Here is a 13,944-nt window from a genome sequence, read left to right on the forward strand (position 1 = left end):
CTGAATTTTTCTGAAATGGAATGCAGTCAAAACTTTCTGTATGGAATACCATTTTTTTTTATACCCATTGACATCATGTTTCAAATTCTGCTCTGAAAGAGTATTATATTAAATGCCAATTTATAATTATTAAACATATGGTACAGGCATAGATTGTGTAAAGTTCACATAAAATAGAAAGTAAAGTTTGTCTTGGTAACTTGATGTAGTAAAAGGTGGATGTGTACATAATTACTTTATTAAAAAAGGGATAGTATAGCGAGGTGCTTATACTCTAAGGCAATAAGTGTGAAGTTTTAGTTTGCAAAAAATGGAAAAAAGAAATACAACTACACAAGTATAACACACTAACTAAGTATAAGAAATAAACTTCTTTAAAAGAAACCCAGTTGTGTTTGATTTATGTGTTTTTGTTTTAATATTTGGTTGCTATATTTTTTGTTTCTAAAGAAAAGTTTAAGTCTTGAATTTTGAATTTCACATCCTCAGTTAGTGTAGTTGTACAGCACTTTGAGGATTTGCATAAGAACCATGCAAAAGAACTTGAGAAAGGAATATTGTTTGTTCATGTCATGCAACAAATGCATCTGCAAAAAAAATCCCAGTTGCTAATAGTCCCAAACGAATGTTTTTTTTGTTTCTTTATGCAAAAGCCTCCTCGTATACTATACACACTTGAACTGAACAGTCTTCAGTGCTGCAATGATTGGATTGACAAATCAGCTTTTTAAGAGACACTTTGTGGAAGAGCCCTCTGCCCCCATAGCCCATCTTGTTGAGCTGTCAATGGCTCTTTTAACATCTCTCTCATCACAGTCGCCATTACACTGTGATGTGAGACTGAGCCATTTACAGCTCAACAAGGTGGGCTATCTGCACCCCCCCCCCCCCCACCTCCTCCTGGAAGAGCCAATATATAGGAAGTTCTCTCAGAAAGAGACCACATACAAGAAAAGACCACACCCCGGCAGAGTGCCCCCACTCCACCTCCCCTTCCAACCCACAAGGCCCACATACAGGAAGAGCCACCCAGGTACACCAAAATTGCCACTAAGTGCTTTTCAGTGGGGAATTTTTCCCTCTTCTGAGTCGATTCAAAAAGAGGAATCCGTAAACAAAAAATCAGGAAAGTTTTTGAGGACGGCAATGCTATTACTAGCCTTTTTGAGATATGGTGGTCAATATAGGAGTGCACTGTGCGGTTTGAGTCTATACAGACAGACTTACTCAAACCATGGAGAAATATTTCTACCTCCATGCTCAAACCTTACAGTGTGATAGTATTGTGTCCACCATGTACGTACAAAATATTCCCCTGGGATAGCCTGCATGCAGTTACCATTTTCATTCTAACAGGTTGTGTTTCTAGAAAACTGTATAACTTCGTTCCTATAGTAAAACAAAATTTACCCCCCATCACTGCCGAACATATTACATTTAAAGTTCTAGTTGTAAAGAGTTGTTTCAAAAAGAGATTAGTGGAACAACAGACAATGTTAGCTTTCTTTCAATTATCTGAACGAGTAACACGCATTCCATTCTTAATAAGGCCTTTGACTAAACTGAAGACGGATTGTATCGGTTTTTGTAACCCCGCCCCTTCCTTCCTAATAACTTTATTACAACGTGTTTTCCTCTAATGATTGTGAACATACAAAGTGAATTACCCTAGATTGTGCAGGTGTCGCATGCAATTATGTCCTCTATGCAATACTATTCGGAGGACATTATTGCATATGCAATAATGTTCGCCGGACGGTTTTGCATACGTAATCGTGTCCGCCCGGACGCTGCTGTATAATGCAATTGTGTCCGCCCGGACACATTTGCATATGCAGTTTTGTCCGCCCCCGTCCAAAACCGTCCTTGCAGTAAATTAAACGCCCTTGGTCGACGGAACACAATCGCCATTTTTTTACAAGCTAATTGCATGTCATGAATAACATGGGACATGTTCGGCCGTTGGTATTCGCTGCAATCATAAACGTGAATATTCATGCTGCATATTACGTAGGTTCAGTGCATGATGCAGGCTCGCTTACGCGCGCACATAATGTACAGTCATGTACATGTCCGCCGGGCGCTTTTTGCGTAGCCCCGGACACGATTGCATGTGCAAAAGTGTCCGGAGCGGACAGTATTGCATGGCGGACACAATTGCATCTGACACAGGCACGTTTTGGTTTGGCATGCGATCAAGACGGTGTCCAGGTGGGGTTGACCAATGAACACGCTCTATTTATAATGTGTGTGGGTGGGGCTGAGTTTACAATGACTGAAGCCATGTGATTACGTGCAGAGACAACCCATGTGGGTATAGGTAAAACATATTGTTTTTATTTCAAACACAATTATTAGAAGTCAAAGACGACAACAAAAACTATAACAGATTTCCAAAATTTTGATCTAGTGTTCTCATCATAAGCGATCTCAAGTGACTTGGTCAATAAACAATTTTGTATCATAATTTTAAATGAACTTATTTCTTGTAACTTGTTGGGGGAAATGGTAATTAGATGCTGAAACTGCTTACCAATTACCCAATAAGCCCTTGGTATAAATACCCTTTCTTTCTTTTTTGCTAAAAAAAGAAAAAGATAATAATAACAGGTGGCTATCGCGCAGCCCCGTCCGTGATAGTAAAAGCTTTCCCGAAGTAAACCTATTTATTTCATTTTTAGAAGTTATTTCTCCTTTTTGGGTCAGCCCAGCCTCCCCTCATTATTTTGGTACACCCCTGGACTAAATTAATTCGGCCATCCAGGATTGCGACTTTTTAGTCAACAAGTTAAATCCGTGCATTCAATGGAATGGGGTCATTTAGGAATGTCACCTCATTGCAGATCTCTTTGTTGTTATGCAGATTCTATAATGAGTTTTGCACTTTTTTCGAGACACCATTTTCGAGACACCGTTGCAGCCGGCCAGTGACCACATGGCCATTCTCGCCGTGTCGCGCATTGGAGCAGCAGGCCGTACCTCTCGGCTCTTGGACGTCGCGTTTTCTGATGAACTTTACCTGTAATTTTGTCGATATTCTTACCCAGCCCAGTCTTGTGCATCCAAAAATATTTCGACAATAAACTGTTGCACATTTGGAACAAATTTGGCCGAGACTTTTGTAGGCTACCAAGACAAATGGTCATGCAACTTAAGCATTATTTTGTCACTGGGTCTGGTTGGACAGACAGTTTTTACTAAAAACTACAGTCTTCAATAAGCCACAACGTTATTAGAATCAGACTTCCGACCACAGACTTTGAAAGCAAACTGACTTTATGAACTTCTTTGTTTGTGTGTGTGGCTGGGGGCTTCGCTGAAATGCCGTAGACTGCAGTGAAAAACTTCACAACCAAAGCTGAACATATCGAATCAACGACATCTTGTTGAGGTAGGCTTGGGGACAAAATTGGGGCGGGGTGGCCCTCTGCCGAAGCGAACAAGTTTTACACGTTGGACCATAATAGGCGTGTCCGTATGGGAATTCTCTTTGCAGACAGGGTCATTTTTAAACAATTTTCAATTTGATTGGGCTACCCTGGTTTTAAAAATAATTCGAAATGCCTATGGGGTAAAATCTCTGTTCAGTTTGTTTTGCTTTTCGGGTTTCTTCTAATTTGTCTTATTGGGGTGTTTAAATTCATATCACATGTGCTGATAAAATATAATTAATTCAGAATATTTTGTGTAATTTGGTGGGAAATAACCAAAGCCTTTTTTTCCCCCTTTATTCTCGATTCTATTAATTTAAGCTGGTTTCAGGGAGGACGCTTATATTTAATTATCATATTTAATTGTTTGTGTAATTTTCATGTAGATCCCTTGTTTTATTTAGAAAATACAAAAAATAGCTGTCAATTATTTGTAGGGAACAAAATAACTCAAAGTGTTTTGCTTTGTCTTTTCATTTGTTTTCTCTGACCTGAAATTTGTTTTCCCTGAAATTTGGAGAGCCCCCACCCAACCCCCTTGGGTGTGCACCCAGGAGTATGATGTCTTTATGGCTTGGATTATATCAGATATAAATGTATATAATTGTTGTTTTGTCCATGATGGCTCTATTATTTTGACCAAATCGTCAGTTACGAACCTGGAAACTATAACTTAGCGTTTTGATATGAAGTCATTTATAGAATTGTGATGTACAGTGTAGGTCGCTCGTTTTATTCATGAAAACAAAATCCACAGAAAACATTAAATTTCTAGTTAACTGCAATAATGTTCGCAATACCTTTTGTACTTAATTGATGTATTTATTGGTTGTTTTCTCAGTTCAGAGACGGCAAATGACATGTAGCTGTAAGCAATGGATAGAGACTGGGGCAACTCACAACAGACCCAGTGAACTTTCGTCCAGACAATCTTAAAGAAACATTGATGGGACTGGTTGTGCTGATAACTCTCGAGAGAATGTGACCTGAAGATGGCTGTTGAAGATCTTGACCTGGAAGACATGGATGTACATCGGAGGTCATTAAAGGGCTAAGGTAAGGGACAAAAATTCCATAGTAGATCCGACCTTCACTTTTTAAATGCAATGGACTGTAGACACTATTGGTATATACTCAAAATAAATATTAGCATAAAAACTTACTTGATAGTATGAAACATTGTGAGAAACGGCTCCCTCTGAAATGATGTAGTTTTCAAGAAAGAAACACTTTTCCACTAAAATATTTGCATTTGATTCGAGACCTCAGAATTAGATTTTGAAGTCCCGAAATCAAGCATGAAAGCACACAACTTCGTGTGACAAGGGTGATTTTGCAACTTTGACGACCAATTGAGTTTAAATTTTCACAGGTTTGTTATTTTGTATATATGTTGAGATACAGCAAGTGAGAAGACTGGCCTTTGACAATTACCAAAGGTGTACAGTGTCTTTTAACTTTTTGGGTGACTGGACAGCAGGACTAGTCCATCACCTTTTTCACTGGTCCATATTTTCAATTGAAATTTGGCTGCTTTGTGTTTTAAACCCAAGTTTTCAAGAAAGAGGTAATTTCTCACTAAAATATTTGAATCTGATAAAAGACTCAATAAGGTTTTTTTTCTTTCATTATTCTCTTGCAGCTTTGATGACAAAACACTAAAATTTTAATAGAATCGTTATTTTCTGCATATATGTTAGGATACAGCATCTGTTGTGTATTCTGTTTGTCTAGTCTGTCATGTGTATACGTTTTCTGTCTTCTGTGTATAATTTGTTGTTGTTTGTCTGTCAATAGGGTAATGCACAAAAGCATCTGCTTCACCTTAACTGTAAACTTGTATAACTGTAAACTACTCATAATTTGAATATAATTGAAAATTTTTGTTAAAATGTGTAAATGTTGGACAGCAATAAATGTGCGTAAATAAATTAAAAATACAAAACAGTGTATAGTGCCTTTAAGTCAACTTTTGCGATTCACCTTTTTGTTAAGTGGTTGAACTTGTTTTATTATATTTTTAATTTATTCCTTATTTAACCAGATGGCTGTTGAAGATCTATGGATGTGGTATGGGAGTTGAAGATCTATGGATATGTGGTTTGTGGACGTACATTGGAGATCACCAAAGGACCAAGGTAAAAACAGCTGTGCAATCCGACCTCCACTGGTTTTAAGTTCATTTTTGCGATACACCCCGTTATTACATTTTGGACTTTTTCCCTCTAATTATTTTTTTTTTAAATATCTTAATTGGCAGCAAATGCAATCTAGTCACTTTTATGGAGACACCATGTACTACTAAAAAATGAGAAGAAAATCCTTTATTATGCACTTTTACTGTAAGTACATGTCTCTAGAAGACGATCAGAGCATACTGACCGAAACGTCGAGTTGAAACCAACGGTTCTTTTCAGAACCACCCCAACTCATTTAGAGATAGTCATTACGTTGTGTTACCGCAAACTTTTTCCATATCGTATTTCCACCATACAAGTTTCAAATCCTACTTACAATAGACAACACATTTGTATCTGTTTGCTCAAGATGAATCTATGATTTAAAGATAATTAAATGTACATACTTATATGATTAAAAATTCTAAATTCAACTAGCCAATCACTGACCTTTCTAAATAAAATAGAAACAAAAGTCCGATTATTGATAAAGCACAATAGTGGAGGTCGGATAATGCCAGTTGACCGAAATCAAGACCAAGACAAGATGAAGACTGCAAAGAGTAAGAGAAGATCTAACCCGTTCTCTTGCAGAGTCCCACCCCTCGTAACACCCCTTCCCCTCCAAGATGCTCTGCGATCTTGTTGATGTTGTCCTTGCTTGTAGAGCTTTCAAGGTGACTTCATAGTTTCTTGGCATTTCTTGATGTGCATATTGGTCGAAGCCAATGATGCTTTAATTAGTAGACTAGTCTTACTGGAAATTTATGGTGGGGTTGATACTTCAAGTCATCAGTTGTCATATTTATTTACAATTGTCATGATTTTACATTTCAAATTATAGTGTAACATTTAGAAAGAAACCAAAACTTTGTAGGGCCTAAATAAAATTTTTAAATAAATCTTCTAAAAACACGAAAATTTTTGTTTACAATGTAAAGCAGAACAAATAAGATTAAAACATTTAATTGTATTGTGGGCACAAACCCAAGTATAAAGAAATCATGCCACTAAATATTTTAGTCCAGCCTCCATTCATTTTGATGATTAATGTTTGATTTAGGAGTTTTTTTAAATAGATAATTTAGATTTGCTAAATTGATATTTACATAATTCCTAATATCAGCATTACATCAATTCTGAATGGGGATATTTTCAATTAATGAAGTCCAAGATAAATAAATAAAAAACATACTGTAACACTTGCTAATTTAGATTAAAACTCAAATAAAAGAACAAGGGGAGGGGACCTTATAACAGCTATAAACATATTTATTTTAGCTGTAGTCATAAAATAAAAATCTTTTACAATAAAGATTATAGGGCTCATTGAAAATAACTTCCAAAAACACTTATTTGCGAGCGCTGCCAAAACAAAATACGGATCTGGAGGAAAAACTGAAGAAGGCGAGAGAAAAGAAGGGAGGGGATTAAAGAGCAGTTCAACCATTTGAGAAAGATGCCAGTGATGCCTAGGTTTGTATGGTGGTTTGTATGAATGGTTAGATAGTATAGGTCTAGATTAGGGTTGGCCTAGAGATAAGACTAACGCTCTCTAACAACAGACTTACTGGCTTTAGGTAAAGTATAAGGTGTGACTGGTGTAGTTCTTAGTCTTGATTCTAAGATACTCGATCTTGAAGCAAAACTAACGGCTACCCAGTCACCAGTAAAGCCACAACCCGAGTAGATGTCCCTGATGAGTGACTGGAAGCAAGTGAGGTCTGGTGTTTGCAGCAATGGTTAAGTATAAGAGGTGAAGTATTGGGGTAGTGAAACTAACCGTTCTTTTCCACAGCGATTAATGAAGCCCGGTTCATACTTCCTGCGTATGCAAAATTCCCATCAAATTCGCATCGCATTCACATTCGCAGGAAGTATGAACCAGGCTTGACGATTCTATCAACATGCTAACTTTCTTTTGTTTTTTTCATTTGTTCACAGTCTGTTACCTGTTACTGCTAAATTGATGTTGTGGCAATTGTGCCCAGGTGGCAGCTCTGGGACACCGTAGATGACATTGGTTTGGTAAAGTATTGGGGTTGTGTCAGGTAAAGTATGTGGTGAACCTGAACTTTAGCTAATGGGAGACTTTTGAGACGCTGGCGCACATGCTCAGTGACGGTCCCTTTTCACAGTTCTCGTCAGTAGTGCGCGAGCTCATACCTTTGGGCGCAATATTAGTGCGCGAGCTCATACCTTTTGGGCGCAATACTAGTATTGCGCCCAAAGGTATGAGCTCGCGCACTACTGACGAGAACTGTGAAAAGGGACCGTCTAAAAGTCTCCCATTGGTGTGACCACCAAATGCTAAACCATCTTAATATTTTTCTTCCAGAAAGCTGATCAAGTTTGCTTCTTGTGATGTGCTGAAATCTTAGAGCTGAGCTGAGGTTGATGCCTACAAGCAACGACTGGGGTCATCGCACAAAACCTGGTAATGTATCGAGTTACTGGTGAAGAAATTACAGGTAATTTCTTCACCAGCAACGCGATACTAGTTAGGTCTATTAATTTGATCAACAACTCATTCAAGAAAATACATGATGATTGAAAACTTTGGGATCTCCCAATAGTTGTACCCAGCTGTCGAAATTAATGTTATCGTTGAGATTCTACAACAGCAAGCACGTGAACGACTAGCCAACATTTGAGTCAAATAACTTAAGACCCAGTTAACCTGTTTGTGTCTTTGTGCAATCAGACAAAATTGAAATTCTTCCTCTTGCAAACTTACATAAAGATTTGAAAATACAAATGTCCCTCCCTTTAGAGCAGTCTGTTGTTAAGTTTTGACTACAACTGGACCTATTTGAAGCATTGTTGGAGGATAATCAATCGCAAGAACCATCTCTGCCCTCACAGGTACCCATTTACCCCTCGGTGGAGAGAAGCATGTAGTTAAGTTAAAGTGTCTTGCTCAGGGACACAAGTGTCACAACCGCGAACCCACACTCTGCTGAACAGAACACAAAAGCTTGAGTTCGGTGCTTAATCCACTTGGCCACGACACCCTAAGATTTATTAAATGGATTTATAAAAATTAATGTTTGTTTATTTTCCCCTGCAGATTCGGACGATGACCTTCGAGATGACAAACATCCATCGCTTGTTTGACTGTAGCTGAAGAAGAACTGTGTCAAGTCTAGTTAGATGACTCTTCGCTTCCCTTCGCTAAATTCAACCATTCCAGTGAGGTAAGGCTAACAAACTAATTTTGGTCAGGTGAAAAGGGTCAACAACAGATCCTTGCTAAAATTAATCTTGCATAAAAAATCAAAAAATAAATTGCGAAAGTCTCAAACTTTGGCAAAGGTTTGAAGTCTCATAATGATCATCTTTGAAGGTTTCAAATGGTTGATTTGAGGAAATTCATTCATTCCCATCTTTTAGTTGGCAATAAACACGCCATGCAACTGACTGGTGCAAAAAACTTCATTCAAAGGAGTTCAAGTCCTTTTAAGATTTCTTTTTCAAAAAAACAACAACAGAAAAACAAAATCTGAGATGTTTTCTCATGTTGTGGGTGCATGATCAATGAGTTGAAGAGCTTGTTGAAGCTGGAGGACAATTTCCTTGCACATTCCAGCATCCAGACTTGACTACTCAGAACAACTGATACTTGTATAAAAAAAACATCATCAAAATAATCTTTGTGTGTACTTTTCCACTACAGATAGAAATGATGAACTTGGAGATGACAAAAGTATAATCTTGAGGCTTTTTGGACTCTGTACCACCAGCTGAAGAACTGTCTCTGCTACAAGTTCAACTGTTTAAGTGACGCAGAGATGTTGAGGCTAACCACTGTCTTTTTGGACAGGTGCACAGATTGAACAACAGACCACTTGGTAAGTTTGAATAATTTATTCTTAAACTTTTTTTCGAAGAGAGGTTCATCTTCAAAATTTGGCAAAGGAGTTAAATTTCAGGCACAATTGAAAGTTTTGAATCGTCAATTTGAAACAATACCTTCGTTCTCACCCTTTAATTTGAAATAAGCACACCATACAACCAAACTGGTGGACAACTTCATTAAAATGAACTTTTTCATTCAACAATTTTCACAAACACCACAGAAATACAATATCTGTCATGGTGTGTTACACTGTTGGTGCATGATGAATGACTTGAAGAACTGATTGTAGCTGGAGGAGAATTTTCTTGCACATTGCCAGCATTCAGACTTGACTACTCGGAACAACTGATACTTGTATTAAAAGAGCGCTATAGTTTATCAAACTTTTTCTTAAAAAATTGTGTATTTTTCTATCACAGATTGAGACAATGACTTTGGAGACTACAAGATCAACCGTTCAAGTAAAGAAGGGATATCTATCGTATTTGGACTGGCAAAGAGTCAACAACAGACTACTTGGTAAGTTTGGAAAAAGAAGATTTTAAAACTTGTCTTTGAAGAGAAGGTTTAATCCACAATTTTGGCAAAGGAGTTGTTTTTCAGTTGGAATCTTAGACAGAGCTACCCAGTGTCCTTGATTCTGCTGTAAATTCCTTGAAAATAAAACAATATTTCCTTGTTCTGGTGAAAAACTTGATTACTCCCTGACTATGGAAACTTGTTCTCTATTTCAAAAGCACCATTAGAGGCTTCAGATCGTCACGTTGGGAGCATACATTCATTCTCATTCTATAGTTTGCAATAAACACACCCTACAACCAACTGGGGGAAAATTTCTTTAAAAGGAGGTCAAGTTTTCTAGGAAAAGTTTTTAAAACAACAATGGAAAAAAACCTGAATGGAAACAAAATCTTTGGGTGCATGATGATGAGTTGAAGAACTGATTGGAGCTGAAGGAGGATTTTCTTGCACATTGCTAGCATTCAGACTTGACTATTCTTCAGAACAACTGACACTTGTGTAAAAGAGATCATCATAACTTATCTTAACTTTTTTTCACTTCTACTGCAGTTTGAGACGATTACCTTGACGATGACGTTCATTCAATCTTGAGGCTTACCAACGCTTTTTGGACCGAATGCAAGCTAGATGACTCTCCACTATGTGCTACAACCAAGTTCGATTGTTCGAGTGTCAAGGGTATAACCAACGCTTTTTGATCAATGTATCCATCTGAAGGAGAACTGCGTCGAGTCTAGCCAGCTGACTTTCCAGGTTCAACCCTTAACGAGTGACAGAGGGATGTTCAGGCTAACTGCCACTTATTGGACTGTGTGCCACCAGCTGAAGACCTGCCTCGCAGCCAGATGAGCCTCCGGTACAAGTTGAACTGTTCATGTTACATGTAGGGATGCTGAGGCTATAACCAACGCTTTGACGATTGTGCACCGCCAGCTGAAGGACTATGTCAAGTCCAGCTCGATTACAATCAACGGCAAATGTTACTGTTCAAATGACTCAGTGGTGTTCTAACACATTTTGGACTGCCACCTGCTGATGAAGAAAGACTGTCTAGTTTACTGCTAGATGATTCCACATGTATAACGCCTTATCTGTGAAGACACTCGGTGGAGAGGACCAATGGCCATCTAAATGAATGGCTACCTCTGGCTGTGGCTGTTGCTATGGAACTCATGTTATGCAGCAGCAGCCACTTAGTCTGATACAGCCTTAGCTTATTGTTTTCTCAAAAGGCTTTTCTTGGATCCATCAAAATCCAACACCATATTGTACACAAAGCTTGGTGTTCTCATCAGTTGATTTGATAAAATCGGCATACCTGGCCCGAAGTATTCTTGGCCTATCATGGAAAGACAAAAATTCATTCAACTCGAGTACAATACCCTTTGGATTTTGATGGTGTCAAAGTAGTAAGGAATACAACTCTTGACATTGTACAGCTTTTGTCAAACAAACAATCAAACACATCAGGGCCCAATTTCATTGAGCTGTTTAAGCAAAAATATTGCTTTACATATCTCTGCTAAGCAAATTGAGTAGGACACCAGTCACAAACTGTACTCGTGACATGGTAGTTTGGCTGCTGGTAACCTTATTCTGGTAAGCGTAATTTTGTTATGCTTATCAATTTTTCATGCTGAAGCAACTCTATAAAATTTGGCCAAGATTACCAAAAAATGCCAGTTGTGTATAAATGATGTGTTAAGCGCAATTTATTAAACGTCTCTGCTTGCTAAAACCTTTTGACTAAAAATTTGTGAAAATGTCAACAATTTTAAAGCAGATTGCAGGAAAAGAGAAATAAATGAAAGTCACCAAAATTGGTTGCAGACTAGTTTGAAATCATTGCAAGAAAATCTTAGCTGTACTTATTTAATTTTTAGTATGGAACACTTTAAAAATTACTTGTTTCAAAGGCACTGGACACTATTGGTACTTACTCAAAATTATTGTTAGCATAAAAGTTTACTTGGTAGTGAGCATTGGACAGCTGTTGATAGTATAAAACATTGTGAGAAACTGCTCCCTCTCAAGTAATGTAGTTTTTGAGTAAGAAGTAATTTCTCACTAAAATATTGAGCTGAAATCGTGACCTCGGCTGAGGCCTCGAATTCAAGGCATCTGAAAGCACACAACTTATGTGACAAGGGTGTTTTTTCCCTCATTATTATTTTGCAACTACAAAAACCAATCGAGTTCAAATTTTCACAGGTTTGTTATTTTATGCATTTGTTGAGATAGGCCTACACCAAGTGAGAAGACTGGTCTTTGACAACTACCAAAGGTGTCCAGTGCTGGGTAGAAAACCTGACAAATCTTTTGACAAAATTATGATGTTCGGTACTTTCTAAATCTTAGTATTTCTAAATCAATATTAAGGCCCTTTCTTTATCGATACTATTGAAGTAATACTTGCACATTGCTCAAAAAGTATAATTCAAAGATGTGTGGGAAGATGTGTGGGAAGTGTTTGAGCGCAAAAATAGACAGAATGCTTGTTTTTAGCAAACCAACAATCACAACACCAGGGTGTGGTTTCACAAAGAGATATGATTGATCATAACAATCTTTATCTTAGCAAAGTTTGATTTCACAATACAAGTCACATGGTCATCATAAGCTGAATCTTATTGTTTTGTGACACCAGGCCCAACCAGTTCTCACCCTAACACTTTTAACTTAACCCTTGCACTAAAACCATACCAAATAACACTCACAATAATTCATCACTAACTTCTCACCAATAGCACATACCATTCAGGCTGCGCATTCAATAGCGTAAAAATGTATTTTATAAAACATGCATTTTGTCTACTAGCGCTTGAAAAACAACTCTTTTTAGTTTACCTTAATTATTGTCATTAATCTAGTGTTTATTTGCTATTTGGATAACTTAAGCTGTAGCAACACTCGTATATAAGCCAAGCTAATAAACACAAAACCTAAATGTAAAATAAAGTGTTTTTTGTTGGTAGTTAATTGTAATGCCACCATTGGTGTTATGTGCCCCTATTGTTGTCATGTGTCCTGTGTGCATTTGCAGTCACTGGTACTGTTTCTCATTATGATGATAAAGTACCAGACTATTTTGGCATCCAGTCTCGGCTTGGTAAGGCTGTGTGTGAATTGACGGCTTCCAGTGGCTATGGCTGGATTGATGAAAAAGCCCATTCTTCATCAATGTCGCTGCAGCCCCATAGCTGTAGCCACAGTCAGTTGATTCAGACATGGACTTACATTGATTCAATGAACATAACAAGATGGCCGCTCAATTTTATAAGAGTCTTATATCATATGTGAAGTCTTAGATTATATTAACAGTGAAATTTATATCACCTAATGTACTGTTAACTTGTCAAATAATTGAAGTGTGTATTAAAGTTTGCAAGTTTGCATTAGAACCACCATTCTAGACTGAATAGTATTTAAATATTACTCAACAAGGGGCAAATTCAGCGTTTTTATCAAATTTGAGTCAAATGTTGGAAAATTACTCAACAAGGGGTAAGTCCATCATTTTTATAAAATTTGAGTCAAATATTTAAAAATTACTAAACAAGGGGTAAGTCCAGCATTTTTATCAAGTTTTAGTCAAATGTTAAAAAAATTACTCAACAAGGGGTAAGTCCAGCATTTTTATCCTACTTGAGTAAAATATTGCAAAATATTGAAAAAATAGTCAACACGGGGTCATTCCAACATTTTTATCAAATTTGAGTCAAATATTGAAAAAATACTAAACAAGGGGTAAGTCCAGCATTTTTATCAAATTTTAGTCAAATATTGAAACGTACCCAACAAGGGGTAAGTCCAGCCTTTTTATCAAATTTGAGTCAAATATTTAAATGATACTCAACAAGCGGTTATTTCACTGGCATTTTTATCAAATTAAAGTCAAATATTGAAAAAAAAACACCTAACAAGGGGTAAGTCCAGCATTTTTATTAGATTTGAG

The 13,944-nt window shown here is 37.3% G+C and overlaps 2 long non-coding RNA genes across 3 annotated transcripts; both read left to right on the forward strand.

Moving 5' to 3' along the window:
• Window positions 1–2,960: 2,960 nt before the first annotated feature.
• LOC117290941 lies at window positions 2,961–5,847 on the forward strand. Its single transcript, XR_004519103.1, has 3 exons — window positions 2,961–3,391; window positions 4,273–4,487; window positions 5,476–5,847. It is a non-coding gene; the product is annotated as an uncharacterized LOC117290941 (long non-coding RNA).
• Window positions 5,848–5,895: 48 nt separating this feature from the next.
• On the forward strand, window positions 5,896–11,507 carry LOC117290942. Of its 2 annotated transcripts, none has more exons than XR_004519105.1 (5): window positions 5,896–8,079; window positions 8,679–8,805; window positions 9,285–9,459; window positions 9,887–9,986; window positions 10,539–11,507. It is a non-coding gene; the product is annotated as an uncharacterized LOC117290942 (long non-coding RNA). The 2 variants fall into 2 exon arrangements; XR_004519104.1 differs by having other exon boundaries at window positions 5,896–8,045.
• The last annotated feature ends 2,437 nt before the right edge of the window (window positions 11,508–13,944 follow it).

This window comes from Asterias rubens, chromosome 5, assembly GCF_902459465.1.
Source record: "Asterias rubens chromosome 5, eAstRub1.3, whole genome shotgun sequence".
In the NCBI taxonomy this organism is placed as follows: Eukaryota; Metazoa; Echinodermata; class Asteroidea; order Forcipulatida; family Asteriidae; genus Asterias; species Asterias rubens.